Below are 19552 nucleotides of genomic sequence, written 5' to 3'. Positions count from 1 at the left end.
ACCAAATCAATTCTGTCTCTTACAAACTTCATCTTCCTTCTTCTCTTCGTATTCCCAACTCTTTTCATGTGTCTCTTCTAAAACCTCTCGTACTTAACCGCTTTTCTCTCAAGGTCACTGTTCCTGCTCCTATCTCTGGCTCCTCTGATGTCTTCTCCGTTAAAGAAATCCTCACCTCCAAAGTCATCAGAGGTAAAAAAAAAAAATGTTGGTAGATTGGGAGAATTGTGGCCCTGAGAAGAGATCATGGGAACCTGAGGCCAATATTCTAGACAAATACCTCATCCACAGATTCCTCGGTTCTAAAAAGAGGGGGAGACCTGAGGGGGGGGGTACTGTCACACCGAGCGCTCCGGGTCCCTAGGGCGCGCGTGCGCCGGGTCTCTCAGATTTAAAGGGCCAGTGCACCATTGATTGGTGCCTGGCCCAATTAGTTCCAAGCACTCCCTACATTATAAAAGTCCACTTCCCCTTCCTGTCCCTGCCAGATCTTGTTGCCTTGTGCCACGTCTGACCTTGCCTTTGCCTTATTCTTGTGTACCGCTCCTGACTCAGCAGTCAGTGAGGCTGAGTCGCTATTGGGAGGAACAACCTGGGGGTTACCTGCCGCAGCAAGTCCATCCCGCTTTGCGGCGGGCTCTGGTGAAAACCAGTAACCTCTTAGATTTCGTTCCCCTGGTACGGCCCACACCATCACCTCACTGACACAGAGGATCCACGACCTGTGTCCTCCCTGCATTCCAGTCCGGATCCTGACAATAGGTAAATATCCTAGAAATAAGGCATACATTTTTAAAAAATGTATACCAGGGCATTGTTTTTTACTTAGATATACTTAGGGTGGCACAACAAGAATAAAAACTGTACTCACCTTCCTTTGATCCCCCAGAGACACAGCGGAAATGTCTCAGCCATTCCTCAGGTTAGGTAATCAATTACATATTGGCACCCAGCCGTTTACCAGAGCAATCGTGCCTGCAGAAACAGAGAATAGAGCCAGAAGCCGATAACTCTATACGTTGTGTATTGGCAATAGTGGGTTACTGCAGCTCAGCTACCATTCAATTCAAAGATTTTGAGGCCTCTGTTCTCTGTGTATATGTGTGCCATGACTCTGATCAGCTATTAATGACTTATCCTGAAGAATCATCATCGATAGATTTAGCCCAGAAAACCACTTTAACTTATGACAACCCCTTTAACCCCTTAAGGATGCAGGACGTAAATGTACGTCCTGGTGCGGTGGTACTTAACGCACCAGGACGTACATTTACGTCCTGTGCATAACCGAGGGCATCGGAGCGATGCCCGTGTCATGCGCGGCTGATCCCGGCTGCTGATCACAGCCAGGGACCCGCCGGCAATGGCCGATGACCGCGATCTCGCGGGCGTTCGCCATTAACCCCTCAGGTGCCGGGATCAATACAGATCCCGGCATCTGCGGCAGTGCGCGCTTTGAATGAATGATCGGATCGCCCGCAGCACTGCTGCGGGGATCCGATCATTCAGAACGCCGCACGGAGGTCCCCTCTCCTTCCTCCGTCCGGCTCCCGGCGTCTCCTGCTCTGGTCTGTGATCGAGCAGACCAGAGCAGAAGATAGCCGAAAACACTGATCTGTTCTATGTCCTATACATAGAACAGATCAGTATTAGCAATCATGGTATTGCTATGAATAGTCCCCTATGGGGACTATTCAAGTGTAAAAAAAAATGTAAAAAAATGTAAAAGTAAAAAAAAAGTGAAAAATCCCCTCCCCCAATAAAAAAGTAAAACGTCCGTTTTTTCCTAGTTTACCCCCAAAAAGCGTGATTTTTTTATAGACATATTTGGTATTGCCGCGTGCGTAAATGTCCGAACTATTAAAATAAAATGTTAATGATCCCGTACGGTGAACGGCGTGAACGAAAAAAAAAAAAAGTCCAAAATTCCTACTTTTTTAATACATTTTATTAAAAAAAATTATAAAACATTTATTAAAAGTTTTTTTATATGCAAATGTGGTATAAAAAAAAAGTACAGATCATGGCGCAAAAAATGAGCCCCCATACCGCCGCTTATACGGAAAAATAAAAAAGTTAGAGGTCATCAAAATAAAGGGATTGTAAACGTACTAATTTGGTTAAAAAGTTTGTGATTTTTTTTAAGCGCAACAATAATAGAAAAGCATGTAATAATGGGTATAATTTTAATCGTATTGACCCTCAGAATAAAGAACACCCGTCATTTTTACCATAAATTGTACGGCGTGAAAACGAAACCTTCGAAAATTAGCAAAATTGCGTTTTTCGTTTTAATTTCCCCACAAAAATAGTGTTTTTTGGTTGCGCCATACATTTTATGATATAATGAGTTATGTCATTACAAAGGACAACTGGTCACACAAAAAACAAGCCCTCATACTAGTCTGTGGATGAAAATATAAAAGAGTTAGGATTTTTAGAAGGCGAGGAGGAAAAAATGAAAACGTAAAAATGTTATTGTCTGAGTCCTTAAGGCCAAAATGGGCTGAGTCCTTAAGGGGTTAAAGAGAATATATCTAGAATCTGTTTTTACTATTACATTTGTGTTTCTAATTTGTTTCCACTTTTTGATTGTAATTTTTTAAATCTCAGTTTTAGTACAACATTATGCCAGCTGACATATTTCCTGAGCTGGTTTTAATAGCATTTAGAGATGTGCTTTCCAGCAAGCCCCATGGACATTGGATTCATCATAGTATGGAGCAGAACATATTCATTTGTATAGAAGAGTTTTCTAGGCATGCTCTGTGAACTGTGCAGATGTCATTCAAGAGGAAGTTGGAAGGCTGAGCTGTGATTTTCAGCTTTCCTATAGCAGATATTATTCTTTGTCTTTCTTATGTTGTTGATTTTAAATGCTGATACTCTACCGTGACATCTGAATCTCCCATCCTCTATAGCTGTCTTATACATTGTCATATAACATCTTCAGTGGTCAAACGTTGCACAAGACCACCAGTAAGTGAAAGATATGCCCCTACTAACATACCAAGTTAAGAATATAAGAAAAAAAAATTGGTCTTGCAAAACTGGTCCACACTTCTATCTATTGTTCCAACTACATGTACTGAGAAAAGACTTTACCTTTGATGTAATGGCTAAAATCAGAACAAAATTACATTGCAGATGAAAATTCAAGTTTAGTTGAGTAATAAGTGATCGTAAATTCACCATTCTACGAAAACATTTTATTTTACTTTTTTATTTCCTTGTAAAATAAATATTGTGGCAGATTTTATGTCCAAGTTATAAAGTTATATTGGATTTTTGCATAAGAAGCGCATTCAGATGAGGTTCTTTTTTTTCTTCCAAAATCTATGCATTGGGAATACAATTATGAATTACTTTGTGGCAGGCCGCAAACCGTATTTTATTTGCAAAAAGCCCCTGTTGGTAAATAGACATCTCCATTTTTCGCATTTTAATTTATGTCTTTTGTAGCTTCAGCTTTGGAATTTATTATTAAACATGTCACCATATAAACGACTTGGTGTAGTAGCCCATATTTTTATTTTAGTATGTATTTTATATGAATTGACATTAGCCGCAGCCTCTTGACGCTGACCCTAAGAACCCCCCTCCCCAAGCAACATTAGTTTGGAATTATTATAGTAGTTACGATGTTAGTTTTCTGTTATTTGTGCCTAAAATTCAGAGTACATGAAAATCATACACTTTTATTTCCTTTCCAGCAGAGAATATGTTTAGAAAATGGCTCCTAAGGGGATACTACTTGCAAGTGGAAAAAAATGCTATTCCCAAAAGATGTAAATCTTTCATTTTTGTAGTGTCTGAAGAGAAAATAAAATTATAGAAGAAAGCACGGAGTGTCGCTGTTAAGTAGCCACGCACCGACAGTACATTTTTCATGTTGATGAAATTTTTCCAGCTTGAATATAATGTAACATATTACCTGAGATTGGATCTTAGAGGCTCAGACAGAGCCTGTAATTTGCAATTAATTTTCAGATATATAACTTTTTTGTCTTGCAAGTTGTAGATTTTCTGCTTCCACGGTCTTGACAAGGAAATAAAAAAGTGTATCACAGTGAAACTATATTTTATATCATGGTGGGTAATGAATATATCTGTTGGTGCAATAGATATATTAGATAATAGATATTATTTGTCCCAAAACACCTGCACTGGGTAAATGAGTGCCAAGATACCAATTGTCAGTACTGAAAATATGGGCACATACAGAGCCCACCTTACACTGAATGATGCCCTGTGGTGCCTTTTTTTGGTATCTTCTTTTTGTGTCTCCCATATGTTTAAACACGATATTATAAGCATACAATATGATGGCTGTTGTTAAGTGTCATACCGTTGATATGGATTTTATCAGTGACCTAGTAAATATCTAATTTTCATCTGAATTCATTATATCATTATCAGATTAAAGTGCATGCACATAAGTAAATCACACACAGACACACATAGTCAGTGTTAACATACTTCTAGCTTTATTTGGCAATCGTCCAAGATATATAGACATTGCAATTAGCATTAGTTCCCACTCTCACAAGGGAAGTGTTTTTAGCTTTGGCATACCATATGCATACCATATAAGGTATGTCCTCTGTCTCAGATATTTAAGAAGGTTTTAGGTATTGGTTAGAACAAGAAATTCCTCTACATGACGGGAGGAGGGAAAGCAAGGAGCAGAGTAGCATGGGGGATGGGTTTTGAAAAATAGTCTTTTTATAATGCACACACACACACACACACACACACACACATATATATATATATATATATATATATATATATATGTGTGTGTGTGTGTGTGTGTGTGTGTGTGTATATACAGTCATGTCCATGAATGTTGACACCCCTGAAATTTTTCTAGAAAATTAAGTATCTCTCACAGAAAAGGATTGAGGTAACACATGTCTTGCTATACACATGTTTCTTCCTTTTGTGTGTATTGGAGCTAAACAAAAATGGGATGAAAAACAGCAAATTGGACCTAATGTCACACCAAACTCCAAAAATGGGCTGGACAAAATTATTGGCACCCTTAACTAAATATTTGGTTGCACACCCTTTGGAAAAAATTACTGAAATCAGTTGCTTCCTATAACCATCAATATGCTTCGTACACCTCTCAGCCGGAATGTTGGACCACTCTTACTTTGCAAACTGATCCTGGTTTCTCTTATTGGAAGGGTGCCTTTTCCCAACAGCAATTTTAAGATCTCTCCACAGGTGTTTAATGGGATTTAGATCTGGACTCATTGCTGGCCACTTAAATCTCCAGCACTTTGTTGCCATCCATTTCTGGGTGCTTTTTGACATATGTTTGGTAATTTTCCTGCAGGAAGACCCAAGATCGTGGACGCAAACCCAGCTATATAGTGCAACACAAAATCCATTTCTAATCCTCAGATCTCATGATGCCTTGCACACATTCAAGGCCCCCAGTGCCAGACACAGAAGAACAACCCCAAAACATCATTGAGCCTCCACCATATTTCACAGAAGGTACTGTGTTCTTTTCTTTTTAGGCCTAATTCCATTTTCGGTAAACAGTGGAATGATGTGCTTTACCAAAAAGCTCTATCTTGGTCTCATCTGTCCACAAGACGTTTTCCCAGACGGATTTTGGCTTACTCAAGTTCATTTAGTATTGATTTTTTATGTCTCTGTGTCAGCAGTGGGGTCCTCCTGGGTCTCCTGCCATAACGTTTAATTTCAACGTATAGTTTGCGCTTACACTGATGCTACCTGAGCCTGCAGGACAGGCTGCTTATCCACCATCCGGACTATCCTGCGTTGACACCTTTCATCAATTTTTCTCTTCCGTCCATGCACAGGGAGATTAGCTACAGTGCCATGGGTTGCAAACTTCTTGATAATGTTGAGTACTGTGGACAAAGGCAAATCTAGATATCTGGAAATGAACTTGTAACCTTGAGATTGTTGCTATTTTTCCACAATTTTTGTTCTCAAGTCCTCAGACAGTCATCTTCTCCTCTTTCTGTTGTCAATGCTTAGTTTGACACACACAGACACACAATACAAAGACTAAGTGAACTTCTCTCCTTTTTATCTGCTTTCAGGTGTGATTTTTATATTGCCCACACCTGTTACTTGCCCCAGGTCAGTTTAAAGGAACATCACATGCTTGAAACAATCTTATTTATCCACAATTTTGAAAGGGTACCAATAATTTTGTCCAGCCCATTTTTGGAGTTTGGTGTGATATCATGTCAAATTTGATTTTTTTTTCTCCCTTTTTTGGTTTAGTTCCAATACACACAAAGGGAATAAACATGTGTATAGTAAAACCTGTGTTACTGCAATCCTTTTATGTGAGAAATGCTTCATTTTCTAGAAAAAGTTCAGGGGTGCCAACATTTACGGCCATGACTGTATACATACATCCACTTCACCGTAAGGTTTTTAAATAATACTGCCATATGAAACTTTTATACAGTTGCCTAACTAAAACAACCACCAAATCAAGGGTTGAGGCATTTAAGTATGAAGGAATGGGAAAAGGATATAGGACAAGTAACAGAGAAGGAATGGAAGGATATTTGGGAAGAGAGTTCTAACATTATCAAAAATGGATCACATAGGATTACGCTATTTTTTTTATAACACAAAGGTCACATTATACGCCACAACTTGTGGCAAAGATAGATAAATCAAAAATAAGTGTCCAAAATGTGATGATGAAGGAATGTTTTTTTTTTTCCATATGTATTTTGATTGTCCAAAACTTAAGGAATTCTGGTCTGAGATACTAAGGGTGATGGAGAAAAGGTTAGAGAAGGGAGATAAATTAATTACTTGGTTAATAGAACGGAAGGAAGAAGGATGGATAAGGTTTTAAGAAGTAAAGTGCAATTTATATCCAGACTGGTAGTGGCGAGAAAAATGGATGTCGAAAGACATATTGATGAATTTAATGCTAAAGTATGTAAAATAATAAATTTAGAGTTTGGGTGGGCAATTAAGACCGAATGTTTGTCAAAATTCCACACAATCTGGGATAAATGGATTAAAGGTATGACAGAGAGATATTATGTTTAGTAGAAAATCTTAGATAAGAGAGTGGTGTTTGTTTGTTCTCTTTCTCCCCCTTCTGCTAAGGGGTGTTTTTTTTTGGGGGGGAAGGGTAGAGGGAGGGGTGGGTAGATGACTATTGTTTGTACGGGGGGTTGCTCTGTCCGGCCAAAGGTGACCCTAAAGCTAGATTATAGGAGATTGTAAAACTGTAAGACGGGAAGGAAAAGGGAAAATTATATTATAATTATATATATATATATATATATATATATATATATATATATATATATATATATTGGTTGTTTTAATCTAATTAATTATTGTATGTTTGTTTTTTTTCCTCCTTCCCCTCATTGGATTGTGTGTTGTGGGGTGGTGGGCCCTTCCAATTTGGCTAATGAAGGGATGAATGAAGATCTGCCTCCTCTGATAAATGGAGAAAGCTGCGTAATTGTTTGCATAAAAGGAAAGATTGAATAAGTAGTTTCTCCTCAAGCTTGTTGATCCTGGAGAGGTGCGATACAAACATCATCAGTAGATCACGAGTGAATCAGAAAAGATGGTGATATGGAAGGGTACCATCTCTTTCTGGAAAGAGGAGTAAACTAAATCTAATGTAAATTAAGTGATGGTATATATTTTGGTAAATAGTGAGCAGTTGTGAAGAGGAGAGAGAGGAATGTTGTGAAAAGAAAAGGAGGGGTGAGTAATGGTGTGGTAGGGCCCAAACTGGAAATTGCAAAATGAGTGAAATCGAGGGGAGGAGTTTTTTTTTTTTTGTTAATTAAGGGAAGGGGAAGGAAAAAGAGGGAAAAGAAATGGGGCAGCTTACTGATACAAGAGTACATATGAATGTGGGTGATACAGGTTGGACAGGGCACTGGACTCAAAAATGGAAATTGGAAAGAGGGGGGGTTAAGTTATTTAATAACGTGTGAAAACATTAATGGTAATACTGGTTGTAATTAAATGATGAAGTAAACATTATTGTAATTGAGATATAAAGAAATAATAAAAAATAAAATGATTTAAAAACAACCACCATAAACTGCAAAAATAATATTATTGAGATGGTGGTAGGCTGATAGAAGACATGTGGTGGTAGCTTACATCCTTAAGACGAAAAGAATCAGGCAGATGAAGTTCCACATGCCAAAACCTGAGAACTACAGAGCAGACAACTTGCGACAAAAAAAACCAAGGAGAGCATGAAAAACCACCAGAACTTTATTTAGCAATAAATGTTCATTTATTAGACATTTGAAAATCGGTTTTACTGTAGGACAACCCTTTAAACATAAGATGATCAGTCAATATCCAGCCTATATCCAACAGATCAATCAAGGCTGGTGGAGAGAAGCTGATGGAGATTGGCCTGATGACTTGTGGTTCAGGCAGCATGTAATGACAGGTCCCCTTTAAATAGTATTAAGGTTCCCTTTAAGTAGTAGTAAAGTATATAACAACATTCAGTGCTCAAATAGTGACAAAATTACAACTCCATACATGAAGCTATCTAAAAAAGATAAGTCATATATAATATCTAATTAAAATGCCCCTACATTAAGATTCTTGTAGGTAAAAAACCTCAGGTGTCAAGTGATAAGTATTGTGCAGTACTTTTGTACTATTTCTTATGGAAACATCATGCTCTATTACATGCATGCTCTATTGTTGTGGCACCATATGGCAGCACATCAGTAGCAGACATACCATATGTGTAACATGTTCACTAGCTCAAAAGAATAGATGGAAGACTAGCAACATGAAGCAGCTAGCAACTTCCCACTGTCTATAAGACTCTAAGGGCCCTGAGCTTATAAAGTTTTTTACTTACAGTAATTTGTTAGTAAACCATCAGAGGGGACTCTATGATGAGCCGTTAAAGAGCAAAGGGATCACATGCTTTAATTTCTCTATGTTGATAATGTTTTTCACAGAATGCTATTGAAGGGCAGTGAAGACACAATGAAGGCACTGTGGTCATATTTAGTCCTCCCAACTAACCAAAAAATTAATCAACAGCCCAAAACTTTTACCTACATATACCTGTCCCTTTATAGAGACCACACCTTTGTGCCCTCAAAATGTCCCCGAAATAGTGCCCTTAAATCACAAACGCCAAAGGAGTAAAATAAATAAATAAATAGGCTATAAGATATGATGAAAAAAAAATTAATAAATCAATAGCTACCAGTTCAAACTCTATGCGGGGAGATTTATCAAAACCTGTGCAGAGGAAAAGTTGACCAGTTGCCCATAGCAACCAATCAGATGCGATCTGATTGGTTGCTATGGGCAACTGGTCATCTTTTCCTCTGCACAAGTTTGGATAAATCTCCCCCCATACAGCATTGATGATTTTCCATTGGGTTGATGGTGGAATATAAAAGGCACCAATGCTCCCTCCTCTCCACATGGTTTGGTCCTATGTATATTGCTCATATCACATATTGGAGCATACAGAGCGGAAAAAGCAACACTTCAAACCCACTTCAACAAAGAGAACAATGAAATTCCAAGCATTTCTTAACCTGATCAGATTTAAACCCATGGTCCCTACTAGGTTAGGTACTTATGAGGTTAATATTGTGGGGAAGTAAAGTAATCTTTTAAGGTTACAATAAAAATAGTTTCTAGATGAATGAATGAACTGTTAACTGGAATATTTAGCTTTCATAGTTATGTGATTTTAACAAGGACTGGTTAAAAACAATGGCTTGATAGCAATAGAGGTATATTATGTTACCATGGTCATCTATTAAAAATGGAGTATAATGCTGTTCACCTTTCCCGAAAGGGCCTTAAGCAAAACAGAGGGGTATGTGTGGTCATAATATTTCTTGGAATTTCACTGGAGTGTGGACTGCAGGGACTGATACACATATCTCAATGACACTACAGAAGAGACGATACCACAGAGCAGCATTATAAGTGAAGATCCCTCCTAGTGATGATTCGTGTAAGGGATTGACCCACCAATCACACTTGTTGCCTATACACAGGAATGCTTGCCAATCACAGGTATGATTACTGGTGGTCTGACCACTGACCACCTGCAGCAATCTAGACAATGGGGGTCCCAAATATCACATCAGAATGGAGCTTTAGCCACACATGTCCACTGCCTATTGTCCTGGATTTCTAATGAAAATCAATTAGGACACAGATTTTGATTTGGAAACTGCATCAGAATTCATGTGGAATACACATGAAAAAAACTTGAAAAAAGAATCTTGAGAAACAATGCATCTGATATAGTGAATTACTATATGTTGGTAGCAATGGGCAAATTATTAGATTGTCTGGATTACTGGATGAAGGGTGAAATAATTAGCATTGTATAAAGGGTGCAATAGTGCTGAGTGGTGAGCTGTAGCTTATAAAGGTCCTCCTTACACAGTCAAGGAAATCTACAACTCATCAAAGTTAATAAGACCGGCGTATGATAAATCTTTGGTCATTGTGCTACAGCCAAGTGACAAGCTCATGGTAACAGTAATAATTTATTTGCAGCATTGATCCTGTTTACATTGATTTTAGTTGACCTTTTAAAAATTGGAATGAGCACAAATCCTATTTAAATGCCATAATTTCCCCCTCTGTTGTAATACTTTCCGAGAGTGAGACAATTAAAGTGGACTAGATCAGTAGAACAATTGACTGAAATGTTACCATAATCCTTATTAATAGCGAGCCTTTGTAGGGTCATAAACATCAGATCCAATAAGCACAATACAAGACAATACATATGAACAAAAGGGTGAGATATTCACCAGGCAGGTCTCATGCCTCATGTCTCAGTCCCATCTTTAAAATTCAAAGTGTAATTCCCCCTACAATCACTTTCTTTGTAAGCTGGAACCCCTATTGAAAGAAATGATGCACGGCGTAGCTAGAATTTGTTGGCCCCATGGCAAAATTATGAGCACGCACCACCCAATATTTCATTATCAAGAATTCCCAAGCCCCATCCAAGAAGGCATTCAAAATTGGCATGAGAATCCTCTCTCTTTATCTACATACCCTGCCTCTTTCCATTCCCATATGTGGGGCAGTCAAATAGTCCCACAAAAAATGGGTGGTTGTTGAAAGGAATAAAATGTAAGTATTCTGACATATGCAGTTTCTGCACCTGATGAGTGGGCCCTTCAGCCCCTAGGGCCCCATAACAACTGCTATAGGTACTCGACAACACCTCAACCATGTGGTAAGAAGTGATCACCAATCATATTATAACCTGTGTGATAATTCTCTCATGATGTGCTATATGGGGTGTACTTGTGTTTGCAATGGGTGACATTACTGGGTTATGACATAATGTTAGCAAGCGTGAAGAAAAAAAAGAAAATAGGTTCACAATTCAGAGGGATAACTGCTTTAGATTTATAGCTTATGTACAGTGGTATTATAGTATTATGGACACCTACAGCACAATTCGAAAATATGGCACCCATAGACTGTTCAGGCCCATAAGTCCAAGACATGACTTGTGGCATTTCCATCAGTAAATGTGTTATGTTTGAATTCTTCCTACAAAGATTTCATTAAAGGGAGGGCCCACAGTATCTCATGGAGGCAGCATATGGTAGCACACCAAGAGCCTACAGGTCCATCAAAGGATCTACAGGAAGTCTGGATCATCTATATAAGCCTTTAAGGTAGGCATTCACATACGGTGGCTGTTGGCTTAAAGGGGTTTTCCGGTGCTTAGACATCTTATCCCCTATCCAAAGGACCGTAGCTGGGGACCCCCGTGATCTTGCACGCGGCACTCCGTTTGTAATCAGTCCCCGGAGCGCGTTCTGATTACCGGGTCTGATTACCGACGACCACAAGGCCGGCGGTGTGTGACGTCACGCCTCCGCCCCTCAATGCAAGCCTACGGGAGGGGGCGTGACAGCTATCACGCCCCCTCCCGTAAGCTTGCATTGAGGGGCGGAGCATGATGTCACATGGGGGCGGAGGCGTGACGTCACACACCACCTGCCTTGTGGTCGTCGGCAATCAGACCTGGAGTGAACACGCTCCGGGGACTGATTACAAATGGGGTGCCGCGTGCAAGATCCTGGGGGTCCCCAGCGGTGGGACTCCCGCGATCAAGCATCTTATCCCCTATCCTTTGGATAGGGGATAAGATGCCTAAGCACCGGAGAACCCCTTTAAATCTCATTCAGCTGACAGCTGTCTCTCACGATCCTCCATATACAACTCCCTTAAAAGCAACATAATAAGGAATGATGGGTGCTTACCCAAACGAGTTGTGCAGATCCAGGCACATATATGGCTGAGTGTGCATATGTGTGGAGCATCAATAGCTCCTTCACTTTCTTGCGGAATTACCAGCTCAGATCTGCTAAATAGGATAAAATAATTGCTCTGTGCGACATCAAATCTACTTATTCATATCATGAGATGCATTTCCAGGTCACATTACCTTGTCCCGATCTGCGCCAATGCATTTTGAGTTCATGCCATGACTAAGAACTATGTAGCTGGAAAGGCATTGGAGTTTTGCTTATTGTTTTATCCATTATTTTTGGTCCTTTTTTTTTTTTTTTTACTTTTAATTCATAAACCTATGATGTTTTAAGTGGAAAGAATATCCCCATTGCCCATGAGCTGGAGGCGCCCTTCACCTTGTATCTATTATGGACTTATAATCATAAACAATTTACTTTGGAAAAAGTTGAGACCTGTGTGAAAACAATAATAAATATGACAATTAAACATATCTTCAGATTCATTTTTTCAAGCCCTGTGTATTGGAGATACTCATTCTCCACAATGGAGCCTGGCAATGTCTTGTATTTTGACTATCCAAAATAATGTCCGTGCTCTCAAATAATTAGCCTCATTACTAATTCATTCTGTATTTATTGTCAGAGCATCTATCATTGTGAAGCTGTATGGCATTTACATGAGACCCATTTACATCTCAATTGCTCTGTAATCTAGCACATAATTAGTACATCATCTTTGTCAAACACTCTTATTCTCCGATAGTTACGTAGAATTTCAATTGGAAATGTCATTGGGATGAATGGCAAGTTGGGTCTTAAAGAGCTTTTACCTCTAAGATAAAAGAAGTGGTATCTGAAAACATAAGGCAATAAATTGCCTTTTTTTATCTGTATAAAGGTTTGGGGTAAAATCTTTGTCTCCTATGTGGGCAACAGTTGTCATATCAGGATGAAAACCACTTGTGTCCACCGTTACAGTACTTACTGACCTGCACGCATTTGACTAAAACTTTATACTTCATATACAGAAAATTGGGAATTACCACAAATCCCTCTATAGGATGTCTTTAAATTTTGACTTGTTAGAAGGTACTTGAAATGTTCCCTAAGACAGTACTAAATCCACATATACCACAATGTGCTATCTGAGGATTTTGCTTATTTTTCTGTACACCTGACCTTCTTTGTCTACTCTCATACCACTGATCTAAACTGGAAATGTTCCATTCTTCTTCTAAATGAAGATGATCACAAAGATTTGCCCTGCACCTGTTTCCCGGACTGTAAGACATTTAGCGTAACATTATTGCTGTCTATAACGTGGACTGACATTTCACCATAGAGGAACCCATGAAAACTATTTCCCTATCTTCATGAACTGTTCTTCCTCAAAAAATCTGTGCATGCAGCATCTTTGAGGAGACAATGCAATGTACATCTCCTGTGACTCATTCTGGTTTTTTTTTTTCCTTCTGGTCCAGTTTGACCATGTTTGGGTAACACTGCTCTAGAGCTATTTCAAAAAACCTCTGTATTCAAAGAGCTCATAGTCTTGGCAGATCTTCCACCCATTTAGAAACATTAGTTTTAATCATTCACTTTTTAGAAGGAGCCCAAAATTAATGTTTGCTAGGATCATTATAATGCTGCCAAAATTGCACCAACTCTTGGTATAGTCCAAAGTCCCTGACATTTTATACTTTGTGAGCCAAATTCAACTTTAAGTAGTGGTCACACAAGTGGATACACATTTTTTTTTATCAAAATGGAGGATATATATATACATATATATATATATATATATATACTGTCTGCAGATGGGTCGAAACTTCCCTTTTGGGAAGTAGTCTGGCTTGGCATATATCCCGTTCAGCTTTTTATATTCCTTAACAGGAGCTAAGCTGATACCAGGGAACACTACCTGAAAAGGTTGTGTAATGAGCTGCTTTGCATATTCCCATATATATATATATATATATATATATATATATATATATATATATATATATATATAAATATTACATGTAGAGAAAGAAGAAATGATAAATAAGCAAAATTTTGTTAACTCGTGCGAGCCACATGTTACCCCCCGAACCACTAATTGGGGACCACTGGTAAAGACCATGGTACTAATAGTCATGAATATCTGGTCTTAAGGTGTATAGAGTACAACCAATGTGAAACACTCACGGTTAGGAAGAGAGGAACACCGGAGGTAGTGGATTGGCTGAACCTGTGTGGCAAATGAGGCAGGCCGTACCAGGGAGAAGAGTCTAAGGTGCCGCTGGTTTTCACCACAGCTAGCCACAAAATGGGATGGTCTTGCTGTGGCAGGCGGCACCCAGGTCGCTACCCCTGGAGGAGATTTGAGGCACTGGAGGGATGTCGAAACTCATAGTCTGGATAGCAGAAGGTCAGGGCAGGCGGCACAGGTGTGTAGTTGGGAACGTAGCAGGAGGTCAGTAGGCTGGCGGCAAAGGAGCAAGGTCAGGTCACAGAACAAGGGGTCAGAAACACAGCGAGGCAAATCACAATAACGCTTTCTCAATTGCACAAAGCAACAAAGATCTGGCAGGGAAGTATGGGAGGAGCAGGAATTTCTAAGTAAGTGACAGGTGCAAAACTAATTATGGGCACACTGACCCTTTAAATCCCCGCCCTAGGAGACGGGGACATGCATGCCGGAGCTGAGAAGCAGGAGAAGAGACAGCAGAGGACTGAGGTGAGTGATGGGCTGGGACTCACATGCGGGCATGTCCCGCGATGCGAATACCAGCCCCGCCGGCTGGTGGAGGGAGCGGGGCAATGTACTCGCGGCCAGCGTGAGTGGCCGGAGCGCAGGACATAACACAATGCCAAGCACATGGCTTCCGCAATCAGCCACAAATGTATCCAGTACAGAAAAAGGAAGCAAATGGATTAAGCCAAAGATAAATATCTAATTGTTGGGAGTTCGGACCCATACTGATTGTCACGATTCGGCAGGCTGGAGGTGGATCCTCTGTGTCAGAGAGGGTTTGGCGAGGACCGTGTCGGAGGACCGGTTCTAAGTAGCTACTGGTTTTCACCAGAGCCCGCCGCAAAGCGGGATGGTCTTGCAGCGGCGGTAGCAACCAGGTCGTATCCACCGGCAACGGCTCAACCTCTCTGACTGCTGAGATAGGCATGGTACAAGGGATAAGGCAAGAGCAAGGTCGGACGTAGCAGAAGGTCAGGGCATGCAGCAAGGATCGTAGTCAGGGGCAACGGCAGGAGGTCTGGAACACAGGCTAGGAACACTCAAGGAAAGGCTTTCTCTGGCACAAGGGCAACAAGATCCGGCCAGGGAGTGCAGGGGAAGTGAGCATAAGTAGGGAGTGCACAGGTGGAAACTAATTAAGCTAATTGGGCCAGGCACCAATCATTGGTGCACTGGCCCTTTAAGTCTCAGAGAGCTGGCGCGCGCGCGCCCTAGAGAGCGGAGCCGCGCGCGCCAGCACATGACAGCAGGGGACCGGGACGGGTAAGTGACTTGGGATGCGATTCGCGAGCGGGCGCGTCCCGCTGTGCGAATCGCATCCCCGACGGCCATGTCAGTGCAGCGCTCCCGGTCAGCGGGACTGACCGGGGCGCTGCATGGAGAGAGACGCCGTGAGCGCTCCGGGGAGGAGCGGGGACCCGGAGCGCTCAGCGTAACACTGATCACAAGAACGAGGGTCCACCATGCTCCCATTTTAATAGAATAGTAATTTAGTATTTGTACTGCCACACTCTGAAAAATGATAGATACAATCTGATAGGGCAACTCAGCAAATTTTCCATTGGAAAGGTTTTCATAAATCTCCCCCTGTGTTTAGGTTCAGAAGTCCCATAGAGTTTGAAAGGAGTGGTTTTGTACATAATTGACTGTCTGCTGCTTCGTGCAAACAAGAGCACTTGGGGCCGCCATTCTCCGGATCAGTAGGGGTCCCAGCGGCCATGTCTCTATTGATCAGACAGTTATCACCTATGCTCTGGATAGGGGATAACTTATAACCTTGAGATAATCCTTTTAAATTGTAATGTCCTGTACCAGTGGCAATATGCATGGGATATTTTCATACTATAGCACTGAGCTGTGATAAATAATTTCCACTGGAACAGGTATGTTGTTTCCAAGGACAACAGTGAGATTTTACTATTGAATCCAGGATGCTTGAGAAACATCAAGAGCTGGGTAAAGCCCACCACACAGTTTGGTATATATTGCACTTTATTAAAAGGCAATTTTGAGCGGATTGCTCAGAAACCTGCTTGAGTGAATGGAGATGTATTACAAAGGAAGCTGCCAGGTGTAAATACTCCTTGAGTTAGGATCCCTGTGGGGTATAACTGGCTACTAGAACATGGATAGAGGCATAGATAGTCTTCTTTATGTCTAATTCCATTGCATGAAGTCTTCTTTCTAGTTCCAGTGTCGCAACGAAAGAACACCATAAAAACCTTGACATGAGTTAAAGGTATTATTTCTGTAGGCAGAGGAATGGAGCAGGATAGTTCCAAGCAAAACAAAGTTGAGAGAACATAAATTCGCCAGTGCGACCTACACAATGGATTTTGGTTTCATGCCTTTGGGTTTGTTTTTGAATGGAGCAGATGTGGGAGTTCTGTCAAAGTGACGTTTGGCTTGAAAGAAACATATGCACATTATTTTTATAAGTTGAAGATCGATAGGTCCAGCTGCAGTTGCAGTCTGGCTCAGAATGAATGATGAGATGCCTCCCTGAGAAAATATTCTCTCTGTCTATCACTGTCTGCGGGGTCGTTTCCTTGGGTTTTGGAGGATCTGCTTTGACGTTAATGACTGTTGATATAATTTATTATATCACTTATGCCCATTAATGTACTGACAAAGAGTCAAAAACTATTCACTTCTATATTTGGTAACTAAAATTAGGAAAGAGAAATGGGTGCATTGCCATGGGGTGCACAAAGTAAGTTCTCAGACACATTTCCTAACTCTGAAGACTCTAGTCACACCCTCTAAATCAATTCTGGTCATGTTCTCAAGAATAATGTCTGTTTACAATGCAAAGGGAAGGTTGTCACAGAGACAAAATGCATATGTTGCATTATTGTATAGTACACCCCTATAGTACAGGGGTCTCTTCTGTTGAATCTCAGTGTTGTGCCTCTGACTTTCAGTTCAAACCCTTTAGAAACATCAAGCCCCTTCACCTGCCATTACTTACTGGTGACACCATTCTTAGTTCACACATTGGCAGCACTGCTTCCAAAATATTAATAAGCCCTACAAAAGTGAAATTCTAGGGTTTATCTGGACCCTTACTAATCGTTACTTGGAATCAGAAATAGGGGGGGGGGGGGGGGGGACATTGTGGGCTGTGTGTTCTTACACAACATAATTCAGTGATACTCATTTGCACATTTCCAAATAACACTTTGGGGATACATTTTTTTGTCACTGAGCTGTGTATTTGTCAAGTCCCAGTATATCCCAGTTTTATAGTATACTAGCTAGTACCCGGCGTTGCCCGGTTGGGGAGGAAAAGCAACAAAGGGGGAAGCTTTTGACCTCATATCCCATCCTCATATCCTGTCCTCATATCCTGTCCTCATATCCTGTCCTCATATCCTGTCCTCATATGCCGTCCTCATACCCCATCCTCATATCTCATGCTCATATCCCGTCCTCATACCCTGTCCTCATATCTCGTACTTATATCTTGTCCTCATATCCCAACCTCATATCTCATCCTCATATCCCGACTTCATATCTCGTCCTCATATTCCGGCCTCATATCCCGTCCTCATATCCCGACCTTATATCTTGTCCTCATATCCCATCCTCATATCCTGACCTCATATCCCAATCTGATATCTCACCCTTATATCCCGACCTCACATCCCGTCCTCATATCCTGACCTAATATCTCGTCCTCATATCTCGTCCTCATATCCCGTCCTCATATCTAATTCTCAAATCCCATCCTCAGGTGGGGCTGAGGTGTGATGAAGATGTTGTAAGGTGAAAATAGAAGGGGGCATGGCTTTGTGCGAGTGGATGTGATTTGCAAGCCAGACTGATTCACATAAAGGGTAGAAAATAAAAGGGGTGTTGCTTAAAGTGTGGGCATGTCTTTGCGAGATGGGATGTGACATGCATGGAGGCTGTGGCTTGCAGGCCGGACTGATCCATCAGGAGATGCAGAGTGGAGCTTGTGGAATAAGGTACCAGAAGGCCTACAGTATATACTTGCATGGGACTTGAAACCAAAACCCCATCCTTCACATAAGGGGGTAGGTTAGGGTTGATTTAACTATCACATATTTTACTTAACATATAAGTAACATGTGACCAAGTATTATTAAAATATCTACAGCCGTACAGAAGTTAGGCTGGAACATACAGTACATTCCCCATAGATTTGCATTGGACTTTAAACAAAAACCCTGACCTTCACAAATGATAGGTTAGGGTTAAAATAACTTAGTGGACATATAATAAACATGTGACCAAGTATTATTGAAATATTTCCAGTTGTTTGGAAGTTATGGAGTAACATATATATTCCCCATAGACTTGTATGGGACTTTAAACATAAACCCTCATCCTTGCAAATGAGGGTGGGTAAGAGTTAATTTACCTATCCTATGTGTGTAGTTGACATATTAGTAACATGTTAAAATCTTTTGGAAGTGTTGCTGGAAGATACGCACATACACATATACACATACATACATACATACATTGAGTTTTATAGTTATAGATAAGCAACATAATTGTGCAGTCCAGACCACTTGTCATATTAAAAGGAAGTCACACACCCAACCTACATTTTTAGACTTTGCAGTGGAAAGATGGCCACCTTTCCTTCGTGGCTTGGTAGCATACTATATAGAAGACATTGTCACGATGCCGGCTGGCAGGTAGTGGATCCTCTGTGCCAGAGAGGGATTGGCGTGGACCGTGCTAGTGGACCGGTTCTAAGTCACTACTGGTTTTCACCAGAGCCCGCCGCAAAGCGGGATGGTCTTGCTGCGGCGGTAGTGACCAGGTCGTATCCACTAGCAACGGCTCAACCTCTCTGACTGCTGAAGATAGGCGTGGTACAAGGGAGTAGACAGAAGCAAGGTCGGACGTAGCAGAAGGTCGGGGGCAGGCGGCAAGGTTCGTAGTCAGGGGCAACGGCAGGAGGTCTGGAACACGGGCTAGGAACAAACAAGGGAACGCTTTCACTAGGCACAAGGGCAACAAGATCCGGCAAGGGAGTGCAGGGGAAGTGAGG

Source organism: Hyla sarda, chromosome 11 (assembly GCF_029499605.1).
Source record: "Hyla sarda isolate aHylSar1 chromosome 11, aHylSar1.hap1, whole genome shotgun sequence".
Lineage (NCBI taxonomy): Eukaryota > Metazoa > Chordata > Amphibia > Anura > Hylidae > Hyla > Hyla sarda.
Note: the sequence above shows the minus strand (reverse complement) of the source record.